Here is a 10,396-nt window from a genome sequence, read left to right as displayed (position 1 = left end):
CCAGAGCAATGGAGTCAGCCAATTATAGACCGAAGCCTCTAAATCTGTGAGCCCCAAATAAATTGTTCCTCCTCTAAATTAGTTCTTTTTAGATCTTTTGACCACAGTGGAGAAAAAGTGAACTAAAACATATTTTACATAAATAGACATTTAAGCCTTAATAGTTATGGTTTTATTAGGTCCTCTTTTTTAAGAATAGGTTTTTGACTATTATGAAGTGGATGGGAATTTAAGGATACTAGTGGAGAATGGTAGTGACATATTGCATAATTTGGTCTGTGGACAGATAATATAGAGCAGTTTAAAAAACTCCATCCCGGAGCCCAGGTTTGCGCGCCCCTCCTGCTCCTGCTCGGCTCCCTCTGCAGCTCCTCTGTGGGACCGAGGCGCGTGGCTGCTTGGCTCACCAGCTCGGAGCACAGCCTGGGTGCCCGCCTCCAGCATAGAGGGTCGCCGCGTGCTGCAAAAGGATCTCAGAGTAAAGAACTTAAAGAAATTCAGATATATGAAGTTGATTTCCATGGAAACCTCGTCATCCTCTGATGACAGTTGTGACAGCTTTGCTTCTGATAATTTTGCAAACGCAAAACTTAAATTCAGGTCAGATATCAGTGAGGAACTGGCAATTTTTTTTTTTTTTTTTTTTTTTTTTTTTTTTATGAGGACTCTGATAATGAATCTTTCTGCGGCTTTTCAGAAAGTGAGGTGTTAGACCATTGTGGATTTTTACAGAAACCAAGGCCAGATGTCAGTAACGAACTGGCCAGTATTTTTCATGCCGACTCGGATGATGAATCATTTTGCGGTTTCTCAGAGAGTGAGATACAAGATGGAATGAGATCGCAGGCAAACCGGGAAGGCTGTAAGACCCGCAGCCAGTATAGGACCCGCAGCCAGTACAGACTTTCTGGACCTCTCAGGGTGGCGATGAAGTTCCCAGCAGGAAACACCAGGAGTGCAGCCAACAAAAAAGTAGCGCCCCCCAAGCCCTCAGAGAATTTCATTACTGATTCCAATTCTGATTCAGAAGATGAAAGTGGCATGAACTTTCTTGAGAAAAGGGCTTTACATATAAAGCAGAACAAAGCAATGCTTGCAAAACTCATGTCAGAATTAGAAAGCTTCCCTGGTTCCTTTCCTGGAAGAAGTTCCCTCCCAGGCCCAAGATCAGTAAATCAGTCAAAGACACCCTGAAGGCGTACATTCCCAGGTGTGGCTTCCAGGAGGAACCCTGACCCGGAGAGCTCCTCCTCTGACTAGGTCAAGGTCCCAGATCCTGGGGTCCCTCAGTGCTCTTCCCACAGAAGAGGAGGAGGAAGAAGAGGAAGATGATAAGTTTATGCTGGTGAGAAAGAGGAAGACTGTGGACAGATACATGAACGATGATGATAGGCCCTGAAGTCGGCGCCCAGGATCCACGACCCTTCCGCATATAATTCGCCCAGTGGAAGAAATCACAGAGGATGAGTTGGAGAACATCTGCAGCAACTCTCGAGAGAAGATATATAACCGTTCACTGGGATCTACTTGTCATCAGTGCCAACAGAAAACCATTGATACCAAAACAAACTGCAGAAACCCAGACTGCTGGAATTCTTCGAGGCCAGTTCTGTGGTCCCTGCCTTCAAAACGGTTATGGTGAAGAGGTCAGGGATGCTTTGCTAAATGCAAACTGGCATTGCCCACCTTGTCGAGGAATCTGCAACTGCAGCTTCTGCCGCCAACGAGATGGACGGTGTGCAACTGGGGTCCTTGTGTATTTAGCCAAGTATCATGGCTTTGGGGATGTTCATGATTACTTGAATAGCCTGAAACAGGAATTTGAAACGCAAGCGTAATACCCACCAGATGCTTTTTAAATGAGAATTTTAAAAGCATATTTGATTTAATTGGTGGTGAAATAGCCTTGAAATCTACCCATAAACCCTGAGCACTTAAAAACACGGTATAAAAGTATTAACTGTTCTGTCGAGTTCCAGAGAGCAGCCCTCTAACTTGTTTATACAAAACAATAGTTATGACTTTAATGTTCACACTAATTGACATTTTTAACAGAATCAAGGCATGAAAATCTTAGAACCATGTGGAAAAACTAGGTAATTGTTGGGAAATGGAGTACATTACTGTGAATGCCTCTCATGAGAATGCCCCATGTATTGTGGTTACTATATAACTTGTCACGGTTGAGACTTTGTTGCCTCTGATTTCTTCCACCCTAAAGTGAAGTGGTGCATCCTGTTTACAATCTTCCAAAGGTCTGTGGGCAACATGACACTGCACTACTTAAAACAATTGTCTTAAGAGAAATTCTGGGAATTTAGAATGGGGAAACCTCAGAGTAATCTGATATAAATTCTTGCTGTAAAAGTTTTTAGAAACTTGATAATAACTAGTCTATTGTTCTTTGCAGTTCCTTATATTATCCCTGGTTGTTGCTGTGTACAGGGATTTTGTTCAGGTTTTAAGCACTTTTTTATAACAATGAGAAGTGCCTTTTCAGAGATGAGTAACTTTCAATGGTTTTTTAACTTGGTATCTCTGCCATTGTAGTTTCTAATAGGCAGATTTCTTGGAATCTTAAATTGTAATTCAGCCTTATTAGATATGTATTTGGGAAGCTTTAAATGTTTAGAGGTTATGCAAATTGGTACTTACTTGGAGTCTGTCTGTGTGGTGCTGGGGATCAGAACCCAGAACTTTGTTCCTGGCCAAGCCCATATTCCACTGAACTACATTCCCAGCCTGTTGTTTGGAAAATTTGGGTTGTTAAAAGAATTTGTCTTTTTCTTTCCTTTCACATAAATCATTATATGGTAGAAGTGGAATTTTAAGTGTTTGTGTGTCCAGTGTATTGCATGTATAGCCTGTTGCTGTAGCCTTTCAGAGATTGATGCTTAATTGGACTTTGAATCAATAAGTGTAAATATAGCTTTTGATCTGTAATACTTTTATACAAAGGTTTTTATTTTAATAGTAAAACATTTTGTCAAAAAATAAAAATAAAAAAATAAAAAAATTTAAAAACTCCATCCCACTCCCTACTACATGAATTTCCACTCCTGAAGTAGAAAAGGAAGGAATAAACATCCATTTTTATTTTTTGAATTTATATCTCCTACTTTCATGCAGGTTGTTCTCAGACAGTATATCTGACTCTCTTTTCGTTTTCTATACTGCTGTTATATACCACTTAAATTTTTATTAAGTTGCAGGAAAAAGATTTTGATGCCTTTGGTGTCCCCAAAAAACATTATTCAAGTGTGTTTCCAAAGCCAGAGAAGCTTATGAAGCTCTAGTATTAACAAAAATATAATTGGGGAAAAAATACTGAAATTTTATGTTTTCTTAATTTTTTTTTACATTTGACATTATACTAGGGTCTTCAGTTCTTGAAATCATTTGACATAGAAAGAGATCCTCAGAAGAAAAACCAAAGTAGGCAAGATGAAATAGATTCCACAAAGCAAATACCTAAAGATCATAAATTTTTTTCTTGAAAGATAAAATTTCCTTTCTGTCAAGTAAATCTCCCAAAATATGGTAGTTTCTCCATCAATGCCATCTCTGAACAGTACCTAAGCAGATAAGCTCACATACCTGAAATTTCTCTGTTACATATTTATAACAGCCACTTACCTCTTATCTCCAGTCTTGCCCTCACTGACAGGCATCTTATACACAGCTGCTGTGCTATGAATCCAGTAGTTCCCTGGTTAAGGTCCTAATGTGGGGAAATCAAAGATAGCAGAGTAGAAGGATCAAGTATCACCTAGCAGCTCCTCAGCATCAATCCTACAAAAGGAGAAGAGGATTCTCTGTGAGGTGGATAGCCAAGGGAACACAATGAAACTTTAAACTGTAAAAAAAAAAAAAAAAAAAAAAAAACATGAAAAATCAGTTACCTGAACAAAAGAAACAATAAATAAGAGAAGCTTGGGCTTTGGCGCACCAACATGGTCACCAGTGGTGGTCGCAATGTAGAAGACACAAACAGCAGATAAAGAAAATGAAGAAAAATTGACTTGGAGAAACCCATAGATTAGGGAGGAAGACTGATTTTAATGGACTCAGAATCAGTAGGGGAAGTGGCTTAGTAAAAACAAATAAAAGATTATCCCCACCACCCCCACCCCCACACACACATACACACACTGGAAAACACTCCTGGGCAGTGACATCAGCAGTTGGGTTCCCAAGAAAACAGGCACCACAGCCATGCTCTGAGATGTGGGCAGAGAAGGCCGCCTCTGTGTCCTGCATCCCCACAGCCCCACTGCCACCTGCAAGCTGCTCACAGGGAAAGTAGCCAGAGTACCCTGGTGCCTGCCCTGGGGTGGCTATATCCCCACTCAGAGCTCCTCAGGGGAAAATGAGCCAGTGCCCATGAAGGCCCATCTGGCCTCAGAACTTTCCAGAGAGAGGGGACTAAGCATTCCAAGCCATATATTCTTAATTTTTTTCACATTAATAGATTCCTTCTGCACTTGCTTATTATTAACCCTTCTCACCCTACTTTCTCTTTACCTAAGAAACTGTAAACCCACTAAATAATAGAATCACATAGTTCATGCAATTTATACCCCATTCATATTATTGTGACCATTAATCAGGGCATGACAGTAGACACCTGAAGTTGAATGCCCAATAAAATTCACAGACTTGTATTGCTGCTATAGATATTAAATAACCCCCACCATTTCTACATAGGTAACAATTAGGGCTATAAATGTCAAAGGAAACACTGAACATTCATCTTAAACTTTATACAACTGTCACTGCCCTTAGTACTATCCCTGGCTCCCTCTCCCTCTAAGAGGAGCTGGAAAGTCACTGGGACACTTCTAGATTCCAGAGTAGAGCCCCTGCCACAGAGAAATATTCACAACTCAGGAAGAAACAGTGAACCTCATCCCACAATTGATACAGCCCCATTGTAGTCTAAATAGTACTTCAACTCATAGAATTGGGGAGAGAAAAATCCCCAAATCAAAAACAAGACCCCAAGAAGGAATAATCAAAGGGGAACCTGTGGTTTCCCATCTAGACATTTACTCATATATTCAAAACAGAAATCCTATAATAAAAAAAGAAATATATACATAAAGACACATGTAAAATATGAAGGGGAACCCACTTCAATTGATGTGCAAGAGCAGAACCTCAGAAAACATGAGGAAGCAGGCAAACAAATCCTCCCCAAATTCACAATCCCTCAACAAAAGATCCCACAGAAATGGAAGTGGAGATAATTCCAGAGAAAGACTGTAAAAAACTAATTATCAAAATGTTCAATAAACTAAGGGAAGATCAAAGGAATGAACTAAGAGAGCAAATGCAGGCGATGAAAGGCCATTTCCATCATGAAGACCCCACAATCATCATTTTATCTCAATGTAATTATCACCCAAAGACCTCAATACCAAATAGAGTCACATTGTCAGAGAGGCTATAAAATAAGAATCTTGGGAGAGTCTCAATCATTTTAGTAAATAACAACTAGTATACAAATACTTGTGTGAGTCCTTGCTTGCATTTTTTTTTTAGTTGTTATATACCCAGAAGTAGAATTGCTGGAATACATGCTAATTCTGTGTTCAATTTGTTAGAGGACCCACCATATTGTTTTCAACAGTCCCTGAACCATGGTAACGTAAATCCAACCAGTAATGTACTAGTTACCAACCTTTCTATATCCTCACCAATACTTGTTCTTCTTTGTCTCTCTAGAATTAAATAGATAGATGATGAAGCTACAGATAACTAGAGGTATAAAGACTATGATATTGGTACAATAGCCATTCTAATGAGAGTGAAGTATCTCATTTGGGTCTAGATTTGCATTTAAGAACAAATATATATTTTCATGTGATTATTAATGTTGACTGTCTGTTCATGTGCTCACTGGCCATCTAAATGACCTTATTTCTGATTTGAAGAAATGTTTATTTGAGTCCTTTGTCTATAATTTAACTGGGATGCCTATTATTTAGTTTTCTTTGCTGAGTTATAGGAGTTCTCCATATATTCTGGACATCAGTCCCTTATCAAATATACCACTTGTAAATAAATTATCCCATTGTGTGATTAGATTTTCACTCTGTTTATAATATCTATTAATGCACAAAAGTTTTTCATTTTGATGAAGTCCACCTCTTCTATTTGTTCTTTTGTTGCCTGTGCTTCTGATATCATATTCAAGAAATCATTGCCAAATTCAATGTCATAAAGACTTTCTTTCATAGTTATAGCTCATACTTTTATGTCTTTGATTCAATTTGAGTTAATTTTTACATTTGGTCTAAGGTAAGAATCCTTTTTTTTTTTTATTTTTTTGGCATATGGGTATCTAGTTTTTCCATAAGCATTTGTCAGTTGCCCTAGTTTACTGCCTGGAGGCAGTTTTCAAGTAACAAAACAAGAATACAGTGAAAGTGGAATACAGCATTCCATTGAGTTGAGGAGGCTGAAATCAGACTTGACAAGACCAAGACAACTAGAATTTGCAAAGCAGCATACCAGAGAGGGAGTTACTTCACAGAGAAAGAGATGTGGGAATTTGAAGTCTTTGGCTGAGGACTGATCTGTATATCTGTTGGCATAAAATTCCACAAAACCAAAAAAGAACCAAATAGCCATAGACCAAACGATTCCCAGCATCTTCATATGGCTAGGAATAGTTCACTTTCCCATAAGCCAGAGTCAAGAAATTTCAGAACAATATGGCGTTAAGTAAAATCCTGAATTCCACTTTAAAAGTGCACTATAACCAAATTAAATTATGTGCATGTATAAATATATAAGAATAAATACCACTATTAAGAATAATTAAAAGGTACTAATTTTTAAAAAAGTAGTCTATAAAACACCAAAACTTATCCTTCCCATCTAATGTGTTTGTTGCCCAACCTCTTCTCAATTGTCCTTCCCCAACTCTCCCCAACCTTAGGTAACCACTACTTCTAGTTATTTCTAATTGAAGTGTACAGGGGATTTCTAAAATGCTTAAAACTGTGCCCTTAAATATGAATGTTGAACCAGGGTGGTGGTTCATGTCTGTGATCCCAGCATTTTGGGAGACTAAAACAAGAGGATATTGAGGATATTGCAAGGCACTAAGCAACTCATTGAGACCCTGTCTATAAATACAATACAAAATAGGGCTGGCGATGTGGCTCAGTGGTCGAGTGCCCCTGAGTTCAATCCAAGTAACCTCCAAAAAATACATGAATGTTGACCATGTTTGCATAATTCATTTGTTTAACAGACCCTTTCAATTATATAAGCATTTATTGAGGGCATGTTCTTGTGACAATGCTTAAAGAAACCTCATTTTCAAACTTAGATATAATTTTTCAACACATGAAATATATTCACTGTCTCTAGCAGTCTCAGGATCAGAGTCCCAATGCTGTCACATGGCACATTCCAATTCTTCCATGAACCCTCTTTCCACTTCTGTCTCCCATCACCTCATGCTCTGCATGGAGTAGACGACTTATGGCCCCTAGGTATTTTCAGGCCCTTTCTTAATCTATGCCTCTGCCTGTTGCACCTCTTCCACTTGAACTGCTCCCACACCACCCCTCAAAACAGCTTTTTTTCCTTATTACTTGTTGCAGTCCCTCTAGGGACCTTAGAGGCAGAGTGCCAGGGGGTCTTCTAGTCCAAGATGTGGGCCCCAGAGAAGCTGGGAATCACTGCAGTGATCTATAGCACACTAACACAGGGCTTAAAACGTGTGAAAGATAAGATTTATTTAGATAAAGTGTGGAACCTAAAAAACTGTTGTTCAATTCACAGTGCAAAATTAGCCATTGTTTTCAAGCACCATCAAGAAAACATTGAAAACCAGAAAGTTGCCGTTCGCCACTGAACACAGAATATCAGCCATGTTATCTGCAAGAGTGATCTCATCTGTCTGACCTGTAGGAAGAGAGCTGAATGCTGGGAAGAGTTGATCATTCCATATAAATGGGAACTTCAGTGTCTAATTTTACATGTGTTACTCCCTGCCATCTTTCCCTTTGATAGGGTGACTCCTGCCACCCTGAACCTTTCCTCACAAGCTTCAGTGACACCACCTTATGCTACTTGGCCCCATTGACTTTGGAATGCTTCTCAGCCTCCTTTGCTCTTCCCCCTCATTTTCCCAACCTCCACATTTCAGACTATGCCAGGACTCAGTCCTCAGATTTCTTATATTTTGTTTAACTTGTTCCCCAAATCACCATAACCTGTTCCTTGTTCTGTACATAGCTGACTGAATAATGAAGACTCTCTAAACCCTCAACTCATTTACTTAGCTTCATTCAACATCTCCATTGCATATCAAAAAGGCCCTGGTCTGTAAAAACTATATTGAAGTCCAAAACTCAGTTCCAGATTACAGTTCCTTCAACCTATTCCTCCTTTAGTGTTCCCTATTGTCAAGATACTGGCAACTGTACCCTCGTATTTTCTAAGGTTAAAAACTTTGGAATCACCTTTGACTTCTTACGTCTTTAATATCTTTGCAAACTATCAAGTCTATGCAAACTATCAGTCCAACCTACAGAATATATCCACACTCTAGTTCACAGTCATTTCTGCCCTAACTTACAACTTCCTGTTGTCTAGGATATTGTGATGGTTTCCTAATCAATTTTTTAGCCTCCATCCATACTACCCTATGTTTTGTTATCAATGATGCATCCAGGATGACCCTTTTAGAACTTGTTTCAACAAATAAGAATGTGTCCAATGGCTTCCCAACTCAGAAGATAAAATGGAATATTTAACATGCCCCACAAGACTGTTGCTATAACTAGCATATTTCTCTGACCTTCACCTTTCTTGGTCACCTCAGCAACACAAGCCTCCACATTGTTTCTCATATCCTCTCTCTACATTTTCACAGCTGGTAATTCCGATACATGGAATACCCTACTCAGGATACACACATGATTCACTGTCTTGATTGATTCCAGTGCCTCTGAACTGTCACCTCATCAGAGAAGTTTTCCTTATCCACAATGTTTTACATCTCCATCCCTCACTTTCCCCTTATCTGATTTATAATTTCTAATATATATTCTATTGTAATTTAAACTCTATGAAAACATGAGTGTAGTTTTTGTTTACTGGGATAACATCAGAGCACATAGAGGCATAATATGGAACAAATGAATGACCTTACTTTGTAAGGGGGAATAATCAGTTGTTAGTTCACTGTTACCATGGAGAAAAGACAGATGTGTTAAATTCACACCTGGTAGTCTACTTAGAACTTGACATGTGGGTGCTCTGCCATTTTTGCTGTACTTCAGCTCCTCCTCCACGTGTCATCACCACCTCACTAAAGATAGTGGGCTGCTGCTCTCATGTGGTCTCCATCAGAGGGGTGAAAGCTGTTCAGGCTTCTGCCATTTTATCCCTTTATTCTCTACTACACAATTGTAAAAGATAGTAAAAGTGTATCCGATTTCACAAATCTTTGAAGGAGAGAGAGAGAGAGAGAGAGAGAGAGAGAGAGAGAGAGAGAGAAGCATAGGTAGGAAAATATTAAAACTACACGAAATGTTTCTTTATTGGTAGTTCAGGAGAAAAGCATTTAAGTGAAGCACTTAACAGAAAGTCTCCTGTTCTGGCTATGTTCTATTCCTTTACATGACACCATGCTTATCTGGCAAAAGAGTCACAGAGACGTTCCACCCTCCTTTTAGCCTTATATCTCCCCTGAGAAGTTGATTCTGTTGCAGAATCCATCACTTTTCCTCCATTAGCACATTTCTAAATGTCTGAGTACACTGGAGGTTTTCAACAGAACTCTCCATGGTTGTCCTTGGAAATTAAGCTCCTTGTATGGCCCACAGCAGACACAGGCATGCCATGTCCTTACCGTCTGTCCTATTGCTAACTCTCCAAATTTCTCCAAATTCACCACTGAGTGATTATGTCAACGTCCCTCCTCATGCATTGCCTAAAAACAATAATCTTTCCTTCTCTGATAATACATGATATAATCTAAATCCTTAAGAAGAAAATTAAGTATTATTCCCAACATTATCAAGCCTACTGGGCTCTCTCATGGTACAGTTAATGCATTATAAAGAACTTTATTAGCTGTTTATACCCTAATGGTTTGTTTATTCTGTTAACATTATATAACTATTGGTCCATTATCTTCTGGTTTGCATAGTTTCTGATTAAAAAATCTGTGTCAGTTTTAATTTTGTTGTTCTTTGAGTCTTTTCTCTCTGACTGCTTTAAAATATTTTTTTACTTATCTCTGGTTTTCAACAATTTGATTATTGCCTTTGCATTGTTTTCTTTATATTTCTTCTACTTAAGGTTCATTGAGCTTCTTGGATGTGTAAGTTGTAGTTTTCAAAAATTTGAAAAAATTTTAGCTATTATT

The 10,396-nt window shown here is 38.7% G+C and overlaps 1 pseudogene; it reads left to right on the top strand.

The window, feature by feature from the left end:
• Window positions 1-448: 448 nt before the first annotated feature.
• Window positions 449-1,838, top strand: LOC114095065 (cell division cycle-associated protein 7-like; annotated as a pseudogene).
• The last annotated feature ends 8,558 nt before the right edge of the window (window positions 1,839-10,396 follow it).

Source organism: Marmota flaviventris, chromosome 6, assembly GCF_047511675.1.
Source record: "Marmota flaviventris isolate mMarFla1 chromosome 6, mMarFla1.hap1, whole genome shotgun sequence".
Classification (NCBI taxonomy): Eukaryota; Metazoa; Chordata; class Mammalia; order Rodentia; family Sciuridae; genus Marmota; species Marmota flaviventris.
The sequence above is the reverse complement of the archived record's forward strand: the minus strand, read 5'-3'. Positions and strand labels throughout refer to the sequence as shown.